This window comes from Fukomys damarensis, unplaced genomic scaffold (assembly GCF_012274545.1).
Source record: "Fukomys damarensis isolate Sample0158 unplaced genomic scaffold, DMR_v1.0_HiC HiC_scaffold_2, whole genome shotgun sequence".
NCBI classification, from domain to species: Eukaryota; Metazoa; Chordata; class Mammalia; order Rodentia; family Bathyergidae; genus Fukomys; species Fukomys damarensis.
The window spans coordinates 47,924,933-47,940,607 of NW_022900914.1; the positions used below are offsets into that span (position 1 = coordinate 47,924,933).

Sequence of the window (15,675 nt, forward strand, 5' to 3'; positions counted from 1 at the left end):
GGCTGAGGAAGGAGGATCGCTGTGAGTTCGAGACCAGCCTGAGCTACATAGTGAGTTCCAGGTCAGTCTCAACTACATAGTGAGACCCTGTCTCAACGCCCCCCCAAAAGATACTGAAACTGTTCTTTTACAGTTACATCCACACTCCTTTTCAGTTATTGATATAAATATTAAATACTTCATATTAAGAAAGTGATTATTTATAACATTTTCATAATACTTTGCTTTCTCCCTCCATTTCTGTAGGATATTTTTGCATACATAGGAATCTTGTTTTTAGCACCATGATCTGGAAGCCCAATAAGTTCTGACTTCCAAAATTTCTGATGAAAGATTTGTTCCTAATGTTACTGAGGATTCCCTGTATGAGAAATGTTGCTTCTTTCTTGCTCCTTTCAAGAGTCTCCATTTGTCTTTTGATAATTTTGTTACAATATGACCTTTGTGTAAGTTCATCCATTTTCAAGCTGTTCATCCAACTTGGAATTTAAAATCTTGGCTATCCATTGTCACATCTACCATCAATTTGGGAAAGTTTTAGACCGTTTTTCAACAAACATTCTATCTTCCTCATACTCTTCCTTCTGAGACTCCTACAAACTGCATTATAAGTTGCTTCACTGTGCACATAGATCCCTTAACCTCAATGAACTTTTCAATCTTTTGGCTTTATGTTCCTCAGACTCAATAATTTCCACTGTCCCCTTTTCAATTTCCCTGGCTTTTCTACCTATTCAAATCTGCCTTTGTATTCCGCTAATGAACTTTTTGTGAATTGTCCTCTTTAGCTCCAAAATTTCTGCTTTTTGGGTTTCTTTTCTGATTTTCTACCTCCTTATATATATTAGCATTTTGTTAAGTAATCATTTCCTTGAATTTCCTCTATATCTTCCTGTACAAATTTTAACATCTTTTTTTAATATAGAGGTTGAAGAAAGTGTTTGATACCTTTTTTGCAATGGTGTTATTGAATAGAAAGGCAAACGAGATGGATATGTAATTTCAAAACAGCTATGATGTAGTTCCCAGAAGGTATCTAAAGTTTTCAGGGTAAATTTATTCCTTTTATATATGTCATACATATTATTTTCCTTCATATCCTCTTTGTGTGTGTGATAACTCCTATCAAACTCTTCTCCAGTGTTCAAAGTATAGTTAACAACCTGTTCTCTCATATACATTAAATCATCTCTATATAACTTACAATACTTAATCCAAAGTAAATGTTATATAAATAGTTATTAAATTATGTTCTTAGGTGATAATGACAAGGAAAAAGGTTTGTATATCTTCAGGACAGACATATTCATGAAAAATATTTTGACCCCCCCCAAAATATAAAGACGCGATTCAAAAATGGGCATCTGTTTGAACTGACATTTCTCAGATAAAAAAGTAAAAGCAGCAAGTAAATATATGAAAAAATATTCCACATCACTGATCATTTGAGAGACGCAGATGAAAACAACACTGAGCTTCCACCTCACCCCACAAAGAATGGCTGCTATCAAGAAATCAACCAATAACAAATGTTGGCGGGGTTGTGGGGAGAAAGGAACCCTTCTCCATTGCTGGTGGGAGTGCAGACTGGTGCAGCCACTATGGAAATCAATATGGAGATACGTCAAAGAGCTGGGACTAGAGGTTCCATTTGACCCAACATCCCTCTGCAAGGCATCTTTCAAAAAGAATTAAAAGAATCATATCACAGTGATATATGTGCACCTATATTTATAGCAGCACAGTTTTTAATAGCCAAAACTTGGAAACAGCCCATTTGCCCATCAGTTGGAGACTGGATAAGGAAGATGTGGTTTTTCTATAAAATGGAATACTACTCAGCCATAAAGAATAAGAAATTAGAGTCATTCATAGGAAAATGGATGCACATTGAAGATATACTCCTAAGTGAAATACATAAGTCACACCTGTGTAAATAACAAATAGTTTCGCTGGTGTGAAAAACTATAATGGTACATAAGCTCCTAATGATATAAATGACAACAGGAAGAAAATAGGAAGAAAAGGGCTAATGGTAAAGGGGAAGTGGGAAGGGTAGGGGAAAGGAAATAAGGGAAAAGAAAAAATATGACAAAATTTTAAAAAGGAAATAAAGTTTTTGTAAATGGGGAAGGGAGGAGGGGGTGAAGGGAGGGCAGGGACAAGGGGAAAAAAGGAGAACCAAGACCTGTCATGTAAAGGTACAAGATCCCAATGATAAATGCAACTGTACTGTATACCTAAAATGTACCAATAAACTCAATGAGGAAAAAATAAAAATATTTTGATCCACAGTTGGTTGAATACATGGACGCAGACAGCTGACTGTATGTCTATACTGGTTTTTTGTACTCATATACCTATGAAAATTTTTAATTTACACTTTAAATTTATAAACTAGTAAAAAGAAATGTGTAAACAGATGTGTAAATACCTACTAGTTTCTCTGGTGTGAAAAACTAAAAGAGTAAATAATATAATTAAATTTATATATAGTTATATTATATAGAGATAGTAATAATAAAAGAGTAATAATATAATTATATAATTGATAATGTGAAATATGAAGAATGGGGTTAAAGGAAAAATAATTTTTCAATTGCAAATGATTTTTTTTCTTCTCAAGGAACATTTATAATATCTGGAAACATTGTTGGTAATAGAATACAGTGTGAGAAGTGGAGCATACTGGTGTCTAAAGCAGAGGTTAGAGATAACAACTGCATATATCCAATTCTCTGGACAATTTCCCTCAACAATCTAACTTTCAGTAGTACTAAGCTCGAAGAACCTTGCTGTAGAGAAAAGATTGAAAAATATTATGAGAGATTGTTTCAGAATGGTCTCTTAGATTTTGTAGGTAATTTACAAATATTTCTTGGATGAAGAAATAATTTTCCAAGGAGACCATATCTGAAATGGAAATTTATTTGGAAGCAGGTTGTGATATAACTATTTTAAAAGCAACCACACAAGGCTACATCTTTTCAATTTATTAACTGCTATGTTTTATAAGGGAAAAAGTAGTAATACAGCCTTTACTTTTGCATATTTAGGAATTTGGTCTTTGCTTTCAAATAAATAAATGGAATAGATCATTTCTCCTTATAAGTCTTGAAACCTTTACCAAATATATGAATGGAATACACAGTTCTTATAAGGTTTGAAGACTATGATAAATTCTGATATAAAAGGATGTAAACAGAAAATACAACCTCAATAAATTCCTTAGTATGTTAAAGTCATACCAGCAAAAAACAAACAAAAAACAAAGCAAAACCTGAATCTTGTAACTCATTTAAGATATCACTTTATGAACAACTAAGCTCCATTAATAGAAATAAGTAACCTTGATTAAAGGGAAACAGGCAAAGACATCCTGAATTTCTCAGTATTCATTAAGGTACTCAACAATTTTGTCAGTAAGAAATACAATGCATTATTCAATGAAGAGTATAGACTTTACAACCAGAGATTTGAAACTGAATTTGGACCAACCAATTCACATCTATGAAAACACAGACAAGGTATTCACCAGAAGCATCCTAAGTTCCTCCACTGAAAAGTGTGGGCACAAAACTGTACCTTACTGTCCATTACTATTAACTATTGCAATAGAGATCAAAAGATCAGATAATGTATCCTACCTGGTTTAATTTCCCAGAGCTAAGATGACACAGGATAGTTTAAAAAATTAGGGTAGTTCTTATCTACAGAAAATCTTTTACTTTGCAAACAATTTAGAGAATTGGTATCTTGGCTTCAAATAATATTCATTGACAACTTTAACATAAATATTAAACTATTATTTCAAAGACTAGTTTATTTAAATTGTGCTGCATATTAACTCCAACACTAGACAATGAATTAAGGATCTGCTACTACCTGACGTAGCTATATGAACAGAAACAAGATCTTATTGTGCTCTTACTTAGATTTTTGTTCTCTAACATATTTTTGCTTGAGAATAAATAATTAATTCTGACATATATCTGTTTATTTATTGATGTGTATTAATTTCAGCAATGAATTATTTTCAAAGTGGATCTTAGGGCAGCTAAATTCCAAATACAAGATATATGGTTCAATCACATTATTTCAGATCATAATGCTGTATTTTTCTGAAAGGAAATATTTCATCTTTATAATAACTTTAACAAGTGGCACATCACTGAGCACATGTTAGGTACTCAATAAGAGTTTTCTAAAATAAATTTTTAAATAAATTGAAAGCAGTGCATTTCAAATTCGAGGAGTTCATGTTATTCTGAAGCTGCATTTTCTTTTCATTAGCACTGTAGATAGTACTTTGGAGTCTTGCTATAGGGACACATAAAGCAAGATATTCAAAGACTGTGCCAATATGTTCACTAATTGTTTTTCTAGAGCTTAGCTTTTACTTAACTTACATATGTTGTCTTGAGAATCATTACTCATTAAGAAATACTTTTTGTGTGTGTGTTTTAGTACTGGGGATCAAACTCAGGTCCTTCCACTTGCAAGGCAGGCAGCAGAGCTAAATCCCTGGCCCAAGAAATACTTTTACTCAAGAAACAGAAGCAGCAAAATCCTGGCTCTGCCACTTACTAGTTATGTAACCTTAGGCATTTTAATCAAGTCTCTATGCTTGAGCTTTTTCATCGGTAAAATGAATAAAATAATACTACCAAACTCACAGTATTCTTTTTTGGGGGGTTACCAGGTATCGAACTCGGGTCCTTGTGCTTGCAAGGCAGGCCACTGAACTGCTGAGCTAAATCCCGGCTACTCACAGTATTCTTAAAGAATATCTATAAACAAACATAATGGAGTATACTGTACATTTAACTTTTATTAAAATAATAAATAACTTGTTTTAGGAGAATTATCCACAAGAAGATTAAATCTCACATTTAGAAGATATAAAGGTTACTGTAAAATCTATAGATTAACATTTTAAATTATTCCTCTCTGGTTTTATATTTGACTACATTTAAAGCATTTCTTACTCTAAATTAAAAACAAAGACTTGAGTAATATTTGAACATGTTATAGTAGTAGTCTGCTTCTGATAATAAAAGTAAAGTGAAAGAAATTTTGCAGAATCATAAATAAAAAAGGAAGTATATCTTGCAATATAGGCTGCAAACCAATGATAAAATATCAAGCCTATACATATCCTGCATACTTAACATATTTTAAACAATTTCAGTATCATGAACATGCTTTAAGAAGAATCACACCTTCTCCTATTAACTGATACAAAAAGATGTAAAAGGCCTAATATGCAGCCCTGAGTGAGTAACTGTAAGGACCTCACACTCATGTTCAAATCGGAATTCAGGATCTTTTGCTAAAACTATTCTTCTACAGTTACCTATTGATATCATCACCTAAAGCATCATATACAATGTTCCCCTTTCAAACAAATTGTGCATTAATCCATTTAGATTTATCCTACCAACAATAACTCTCTAATTCCCTCTTCATTCCTTTTCTGTCAGTTCTAACAATCTTTAATAATGAAAGAATTCTGTAACAATCACCTAATTAGTCCATTCCATTTGCAACACTACATCCTGCTATCAAATTAATATTCCCAGGGAAAAGTGATTTTAATACTTGTCTAAAAACTATCAATGGTTCTCCATTTTTTGCTTACATTATTATTTCAAGTCTTCTACAATCTGGCTCCAAATCTTCCCCATTATTTTTCTTTATGTATCCTAAAGATATTTCAAGCTGATAATTATTACACACACACACACACACACACACACACATACACACACACATACAGAGGCACACACATGCACCAAAAGTTCTGTTTGAAAAGAACTTTCCTAAATATTCTTCAAAATTTGTTACAGGTGATATTTTCTTTAGAAAACCATTCCTGAACTTCCTATAAATCCCTCAGTACTACACAATGGATATCTGTTGCAATTAATCTGTATCTCCGAGCACTGATCATACTTTATGATAAAGTATTCTTACTAAAAGACCTTCTTTAGAGCTTTTGTACATGATGCTTTTTTTGTTGTTGTTGTTATATAGTAGAGTTCAACATACACACTGGAATGACTGTTGGATATAAAACTAGTTTTATATAAAGAAAAAGGTAAAATTTTTTTTTCATCAAGTTTATTTGTACTTTTTAGGTGTACAATATAGTTACATTCATCATTGGGATCTTGTATCTTTATATGATGTATCTTGGTTCTTATTTTTCCCCCATACCCCTGTCCTCCCTTCACCCCCTCCACTCTTCCCTATTTACAAAAACTTTGTTTCCATTTTTTCATTTTCTCATATTTTTTTCTTTAACCTTTTATCCTTTTCCCCGCCCTTCCCAATTCCCCTACTACTTTAGCCCTTTTCTTCCTACTTCCCATTATCTATTATATATACAATTTGAACCTCATTTACACTTTTAGTTTTTCACACCAGAGAAACTATTCAGTATTTATACATATGTGTCCTATTTATTTCACTTAAAAAAGTATGGCCTCACCATGCATTCATTTACCTATAAATGACTCTAGTTTCTCTTTCTTTATGGCTGAGTAGTACAGAAATAAAAGTTTTTTAAATTAACATTTCAAGATCACGTTGATTTAACTGGCAAAAGAATTAACTGATTTTTTTCTGTTCACCTAGACACTATCCAACTATCTGTCTATGTATGTATCTATTGAAAGATATGTATCTAATGAAAGATACATAGGTATACAGATATGAGATAAACACATACATATTGGACCTTAAATAAATCTTAGAAACAATATATCTAAAAAGAGTACTAGACTAGCAATTGGGAGTTTTAACTTTTATTTATTTTGTTTTGCCATTAAATAACTGATAAATTGGCTGGGTGTGGTGGTGCACAGCTGTAATCTCAGCACTTGGTAGGCAGAGGCAGGAGGATCGCTGTGAGTTCGAGATCAGCCTGGGCTACATATTGAGTTCCAGGTCAGTCTCAACTATGTAGTGAGACCCTATCTTCAAAAAAAAAAAAAAACAAAAACAAAAACAAAAACAAAAAAAAATAATAATAAAAAATAAAAAATAAATAACTGATAAACTTAGATAAGTCACCTCAGGTCTTTGAAGTTTATTTTTCTAATGTATGTGTAGTGAAATAATGTTCAACATCAGTAGCTATGGCACTAATAATATAAAGAAACAAAGGCTGCCGTAAGGACAAAGATGATTATTGCTGTATTCTTATTGACTAGCACAGATAAAAACTTTAACCAACATTAAGTAAGTCCTGGGTTCCAATTTAGAGGTGGTAAGAGATACTTGCAAATATATGTTCTATTTTACATACATGTGTATCATGAGTACAGTATGACCAAATAGCTAGTACGGTTTCTGAAGTAGAGACCATAACTGCTAGTATGAAAAGTGGGATAACTGGAGTTTATAATCCACAGATGAGCATATGCACCACAGCATACGATTAGCCAGACTATTAAAAATGTGTGACCAGTGAATCAAAACTTAGGAAACTTTAACTTTTTCAACTTGTTTTTAAATTTTTTATTGTCAATGATCTGTAATTTTTTTAAGTGCATGCAGTATGGAGTTTGAGGTTTGCCTTTTCCTCCTATTAAAAATCTAGAAATAAAATCTACTGGCATGGAAAGTATCAATAAACACCAGGCTTAAAACTGGAATGAACATTTTTAAAGGAATGCCACATTTTGAGGACACTCTGTTTCAGTCTGGGATGCCTGAGCTCCCTTTGAGAGTTACATAATTTCCACTAGAAAGAGAGTTTCCCTGAATTTCAAAGGAGTTGTATTAGTAGACCTAAAAACCTAATTACTTAAAAATAATTACTTTATTTACCCTTGTATGTTACTTGCAAAAGCAAAACTATGATGTGTGAAAAGGATGATAGGATAGCACTATCATTAATAGACTCTAAACTCAGAATCTAAAATATACTGTATTTATCACTTTACCAAAATCAACTTACTAATTGATTTAATAGACTATTATTATTATTGAACTATAATTCACACATATAAAATTTACCATTTTAAAGCATGCACTTCAATGGACTTTAGTACATTGACAAAACTATGCCAACATTTACGTCCTCTAATTCCAGAACATTCCTGTAGTCCTATTAACAGACACCCTTTTAATTTCCACCCTCCACTTTACACTGTGCAGTAGCTAATCTATTTTCTAGCTTTATGAATTTGCCTATTATGAATATCATATGTAAATAAGGTTGATACAATATGTGGTCATTTGCATCTGGTTTTTTTCACTCAGTATATGTAAAAGGCTTATCTATGTTGCAGCATTTTACTACTTTAACTCTTTTTTTTTTTTTTTTTTTGGTACTGGGGATTGAACTCAGGTCCTTGTTCTTGCAAGGCAGGCCACCGAACTGCTGAGCTAAATCCCCAGCCCTACTTTAACTCTTTTTATAGCTAAACAATATCCCATTGTATGGATTTACCATATTTTGCTTATGCATTCACCAAGTGATAAACATTTGTGTTGTGTCCTTTTTTTTGCTACTTTTTATTAGTGCAGGTTTTCAATACATAATTTCTACATTCCATGTGTGGAATTCCATGTATATAACACATCTTAATTCTTTATTCATCCCTTTCTCCTTCCCTATACCCTACACCCTTCATCTCATGATCCCATTTGAGAAAGACGTATCTCCCTACTTCCTAGTATCTATCTTTTATTTTGATTTTTACTTATATTTGGGTTTCTCATATGAGAAACCATGCGATATTTAAGCTTGTGTGTCTGACTTCACTTAACACTATGATTTCAAGGTGACTTCATTTTCCTACACATGAATGAAATTTATTTCTTTATGTTAGAGTACTACTCTATTGTATGGAAACACCATATTTTCTTCATCCATTCAATTGTTAATGGACATTTAGGCTGATGAAATTAGGAGCACTGGTGTAAACATTTTGTCTACAAATACAATATGTTTTCAACTTTCTTGCTTAAATATCAACTAATGAAATAGCTGAATTATATGGAAACTCAAATGTTTAACATTTTAAGATGAAGTATGATTGTTTTTGCAAAGTGACCATATCATTTTACATTGTGAAAAGCCATGTATAAGAGTGCTAATTTCTACAGATCCAAAACAGCACCTGATATTCTTTTTTGACTTAGCTATCCTTATCAGAAATGGTGTCTCATTCTGCTTCTGACTTGCAATTTTCTGAGAGCTATTAATGTTGAAAAATTATTACATATTTATGTGCCATTCTATATCTTCCCTGACGAAATGTCAATTCAGATACTCTCGCTATATATTCTTTGTGTTATCTTTTTCCCATTGAGTTGTAATAGTTCTTTAGAAAATCTAAATACTATGCACCTATCAGATATCTGATTTGCAAATATGCCCCCCAATATACTCTTTTTTTTGGTAATGGGGATCAAACTCAGGTCCTTGCGCTCATGAGGCAGGCGGTGGAACCACTGAGATAATACCCAGCTCTCTCCAATATATTCTTATTTTATAGTAATTGAATCCACAGCAAATAGGAAAAATTATAAAAAGGAAGTAAACTTTTTATGACTGCCACCAGTAACAACACGAAGGTCTCTCTTTAGTTTTCTCTGATCATGATCATGAAGTAGCGTGTAAAGAATAAGCAAGACGACATTTCAGGAAAAAAGAACAGTTATCTTGAAGATGCCATTATTTTGGAAACCTGCTACTAAAATAGAAAGAACCTAAAAGTTTTTTAAACAAAGCTATGGATTTAGAATATCAACTACTAGGAAGAAATGGAGACTTATTGTTTTCCCTAGTAGACTGCCTTTTCTTCTTGTTTGATTTCTTTTTCTGATATAGTCAGAATTCAAGATGAGACTAACATATTTGATATCAGATATCTTGCAAAATGTTCCACAACCACTTTATTTGACCTCACTTAGAATTACAAAACAATCCTTAGAAAACAATCCTTTCCTAAGAATTTGTTCTCAGATATTTTGGTGGGAGTTACAAATGTACTAAGAAACTCTTGTTTCAAAACCACAGAATTGAACATTATATAATTGTTCAAAATCCATGTATTAGCAATTCACTTTACAAACTCTACATAAATACATTTTTAAAATGTTCCTATGTGACGTAGATGTTTCATTTTCATATCTATAAAATAAGAAAACATGAAAAAGTAGATCTAATACCTGCTAGATGATAAAAGACTAATCAGAGAAAAAATACAATTCATTATAAATCAGAACAGCACAATTGGCATAAAAGAAAAACTGTTCAGAGAAATAACAGAAAATTTTTCAAGTATGGGGAAAATATAACATAAAGAAATATTAAACATATAGAATCTCAAATAGCTACAATAAAAAAAAAAAGCTAAAAGCTTTCTCTGTAAAATCAGGAACAAGGAAAAGATTTCTACTATCATCATTCCTGTTCAGTACAGTTCTCAAAGCACAAGCCACAAAAACGAGGAAAGACAAAGAGAGGAGATACTGAGAGGAAAAGAAACAGTGACAGTATTATTATTTGCTGATGACATGATTCCTCTACACAGGAGACCCACCAAAAAAATTTCAAACCAGATCCCCAGAACTGATAAACAAATTCAGAAAGATAGCAGCATACAAAATCAACACACAAATAGTAAGTGTTTCTACACATCAATAATGAATCCACTAAGAAAGAAGTCAGGAAAAATATACCATTCACAATAGCTTCAAGAAAAATTAAATACTTCCATATTTCCAAAAAATTAAATATTGAGGAACTAATCTAACCAAGCAAATGAAAGAGCTCTAAAAAGCTAATTGTAATACTATGGGGAAAAAAGTGGAGTGAAAAGTACATCAGAAAATGGAAAGATATACACTGTATTAACAGAGTAAAGGACAAAAACCATATAGTCAGCTCAACAGATGCAGAAAAGGCATTTAACAAAATCCAACACACATTCATGACAAAAACCCCGCAAAAAATGGAATAGATGGTCTATATCTCAACTTAATAAAGGCTATCTATGAAAAACCAACAGCCAACATCATATTAAATGGCCAAAAACTGAAAACCTTCACGTTAAAATGAGGAACAGGAAAAGTATGCCCACTATCACCACTCCTCTTCAATATCATTCTGGAAACATGAGCCACAGCAATTAGACAAGAGAAAGAAATTAAAGCAATAAAGATAGGAAAGGGAGGACAATATGATACTCTACATTGAAGACCCAAAAAACTCCACCAAAAGATTTCTAGACTTCAGTGACACTTTCAGCAGAGTAGCTGGTTAAAAAGACAACATTCAAAAATCAATAGCCTTCTTGTACACAAATAACAGACTTACTGAGAGAGAAATTAGGGAAACAATTCCTTTCACAATAACATCCAAAAAATGAAGTATCTAGGAATCAATCTAATGAAAGAAGCAAAAGAGCGCTCCCCTGAAAATTACAGCACTCTGAAAAAAGAGATCAAAGAGGATATAAGAAAATGGAAAGATATCCCCTGCTCCTAGGTAGGAAGAATCAACATAGTGAAAATGGCCATATTACCAAAACTGCTATACAGATTCAATGCAATGCCAACTGAAATTCCAACACTATATTTCACAGAACTAGAAAAAAGAATCCAAAAATTCATTTGGAATCAGAAAAGACCTAGAATACCAAAAGCCATCCTAGGCAACAGAGATATAGCAGCGGGTATTACAATTTCCAATTTGAAACTATACTACAAAGTCACTGTGATAAAAACAGCATGGTACTGACAAAGAAACAGACCTGAGGATCAGGGGAATAGATTGGAAGACACAAAAACAACTACAGATGCACTCAGCTATGTCATCTTTCACAAAGGAGCCAACCATCCTCAATGGAGGAAAGATAGCCTCTTTAATAAATGGTGTTGGAAAAACTGGATTTCAACCTATCAAAGATTAAAACTAGACCCTTATCTTTCACCATGCACTAAACTAAAATCCAAGTAGATTAAAGATCTAAATATTAAAAAGAGACACTAAATCTGCTAGAAGATAAGTTAGGTAGAACGCTTGAAGACACTGGCATAGGAAAAGACTATGAACAAATCCTTAGTAGCACGGGAACTAGCAGGAAGAATCAACAAGTGGGATCTCATCTTATTAAAAAGCTTCTGCACTGCAAAAGAAAACATTAACAGAAGTAAGAGACATCCTACAATGTGGGAAAAAAATTTTTACCAGCTGCTCCTCAGACAAAGGACTATTATCAGAATATATGAAGAACTCAAAAAAACAGCCCCCCCCCAAATATAAAGATCTGATTCAAAAATGGGCATCTGAAATGAACAGACATTTATCAGACAAAGAAGTAAAAGCAGCAAGTACATATATGAAAATTGATTTTCGGATCCATTTAACAGTTTATAGTCAACATTCCTTGCATTTATCTTCTCCCCTAAAACTCTACCAGTGATTTAGTATAGATCATTCATTATCACAAATATTAGAGCATTTGCTAAATGACTTCTCTGTCATCATTCATACTGTAGAGTAATTCATTCATTAAACTGCAAAACAATTGTCCATGAACACAATTTGATTAATATTTTCCTGTATTTCTATTTATGATTTTGCATCATTTTCAGTAGACAGCCCAATTTCCTATTGTCATATTTAAGTTTCTTATGAACTTAAGTTTCATTTTACGACACCTCAACATATAATCCTAACGTATACTTTCTAAAAAGCTCCATGATTAATTTCTCTATTTTTTTATACAAACTGGACTTCTGCCTTGTCTTTTCCTTTCTCTTCTACCATTTGCCTATGAAACTACTACATAATTTAATGTTCTCATCTTTTAGAAAAACAATTATGTTTGTCTATCTCTAGCTAGAGAGGAACATACATTATTCTCTATTCATTTAAGTAAATGGTGTTCAAGTTATATGATAAAGTAACTGCATATAGGTACTAAACTGTATTTTACATAGATATCTATAATAAAATATTTAGTATATGAATTACTAAGATATTAACAAAGATATTTAGTAGTAAATATACAGTAATGAAAGTTATATGAGTCCCTTCTCCCTACCTTCTATTCTTACCGTCTTGTGATAACATAACACAATGTCTATGTAACAAGAAATAAGGTAAATGACCTAAGCTTTGAGATGCAGCACTCACCAAATGACATTTATACACAAACATATGATACTTCAATAGTTGATCTGATAACCTAGATGGCTTCTAAAGGACTAGTGGGCAGGTGGCATGTGGATATAGCTGGACAAAGGAAGCAATTCATGTGCAGGGCTGGATAGAGTGCAACACCATGAGATTTCATCACAACTCAGAATGGCAATGCAACTTAAAACTTATGAACTGTTTATTTCTGGAATTTTCTATTTAATGTTTTCAGAACACAGTTGACTGTAGAAAACCAAAACCACAGAAAGTGAAACTGCAGATAAGGAGGCAATTATGTACTTATAACAGTAAACTGTGGTAGAAAATTTTAGATACTATTACCATTTTGTCTCAATTGTGAAACTGATGTTACTATGGGTGACCAAAATAAATGAACTAACTGGTAAACATATCATTTAGGCAACTAAAATAAGAGAGGATATGTAACATGAAAATAGAATGCAAAAATGACTAAATGTTGTAGTATAAAAGTAGTTCTCATTGTTTAGATATCTGGCTGAATCAGAATTTTCAAGCCAAACTAGCCCAATTCTCAGTTCTATATAAATACTGAGTGCAGGACTGTGTAAGTATTGCCAGACAGGGAATTAACTGTGGATCAGTTACTTCAGAATAAGCTTTTGCTCAGCTTTGGATGAAACATATTATTGTCATAGGTGCATCTGGGAAGATGGCTAAGTCTTTGGAAAGATACACAGTGTCATCAACATTGTTTTATATATTTACAAGTTTTAAAAAGTCATGTAAGATTTCACACAATCAGATTGTGAGAAAAGCCCACAATTTATAATTTCACAAAAACTTAAAAGGAAAATAAACCCAAGGTCTTATTATAAGGCTATTGGACAGCTTACCCAGAGAAATAATCTATAAATTTGTTTTACATTCTATACCTTTGGAGTTTGTGGTCCTCATATTATTTTCCAATATGTCTCACAGAATTATAATTTTCCCATTGCAGTAACTGAAGAATTAAATTATAATAAAGTCTTAAAAGTTACCCTTTCTCAATTAAGTTGAATAGCTGTATTGAACCAACATAAATAAATTAATAAATACAAAAATAAGAACTACAAGATGAAAATTCTTGTAAATTGGATCTAAAGTTTTCTTCACTAGTAGTTTATTTCTAATATGCTTTTACTAAAATGCATTGTATTGGAAAACCTCTAAACATTATACAGATACTATATCAAACTATTCCTCACATATTGTTCCAGCACATAGAGGTTTAAGCACAGGAATTTCAAAGTTGGGAGGCTTTAGTATTCTAGTCTAATATTATCCTATATTGTGCTCACTTCAGCAACACATATACTAAAAATACTATCCTATAGGTGGACTGCCTTTGTAACATCATCTCTTTAAAAATCACTTATTCTAGCCGGGCGTGGTGGCGCACTCCTTTAATCCCAGCACTTGGGAGGCTGAGGCAGGAGGATTGCTGTGAGTTCAAGACCAGCCTGGGCTACATAATGAGTTCCAGATCAGTCTCAACTATACAGGGAGACCCTGTCTCAAAAAACCAAAAAAAAAAAAAAAAAATCACTTATTCTGTCTTACAATGTTGCCCATAAATTATGGAGATTATACTCTATTTAAACACTATCTAACTTCTACTGCTTAATCTATTTATAAAAGATTTAAAACATCTTCCATACAATCACTTTTTCCATCATTTGGTTTCATGTTTCAAAAAGAAAAAGAAAGGACCACCAAGTATTCAAATCTTACTCCATATAAAAGATAGCAAACTAATGGTAAGAGTCATCAACAATACTCATAGCAACTGGGTATAAATTCCTTATTCCATAATAAGTTGACAATCTATACTTTAGAAAAAATAATAAACAGAAAAAAAATCAGTTCTCTAGAAAACTGAACCATGGTCCTCTGTGTTTCAATTTCCTATTAATGTATTGAGGATAAAATGAACTCCAAAGAGATTTGAAAGAAAGTTGAAAATGATGGGAAACTCTGGTATTTGGACAGACAAGATCACTTTTTCAGTCTCTCTCAGGCTTTTAAGTCACATATCTACTCAGACTCCATGAAATCAGAGAGAGTGTGGCATGTTTATCATAGGGGTCAGGAAGAAAGAGGTCATATACTGCAGAGGGTATAGACACATTATTGAAGAAAGTAGTGGAGAGGGAGTTAGGAAAAGATTAAATAGTACTAAGTTACAGTTAAGATACAAGTAGAAGTTCTTGTGTGCTATTACATAGGAGAGTGACTGTAGACAACAATTATGTACTACATATTTCAAAGAGCTAGAAGAAAGGATTTTTGAATGCTTTCATCATAAATGATAGATATTTGAGGAAATAATGTTTTGCCTGATTTTAGAATTACATAAAATTCACAAAAATAGAAGTATCAGGACCCAAGATTTAGCTCAGTGGTTCTGCTGCCTGCCTCACAAGTACAAAGGTCCCAAGTTTGATCCCCAGTATGAAAAAAAAAGAAAAATCACGTGACCATATATA

The 15,675-nt window shown here is 32.4% G+C and overlaps 1 protein-coding gene across 4 annotated transcripts in view; it reads right to left on the reverse strand.

Moving 5' to 3' along the window:
* Exoc6b (exocyst complex component 6B) overlaps positions 1-15,675 on the reverse strand; it is a 564,580-nt gene that overhangs the window by 240,171 nt on the left and 308,734 nt on the right. The window lies entirely within an intron of this gene.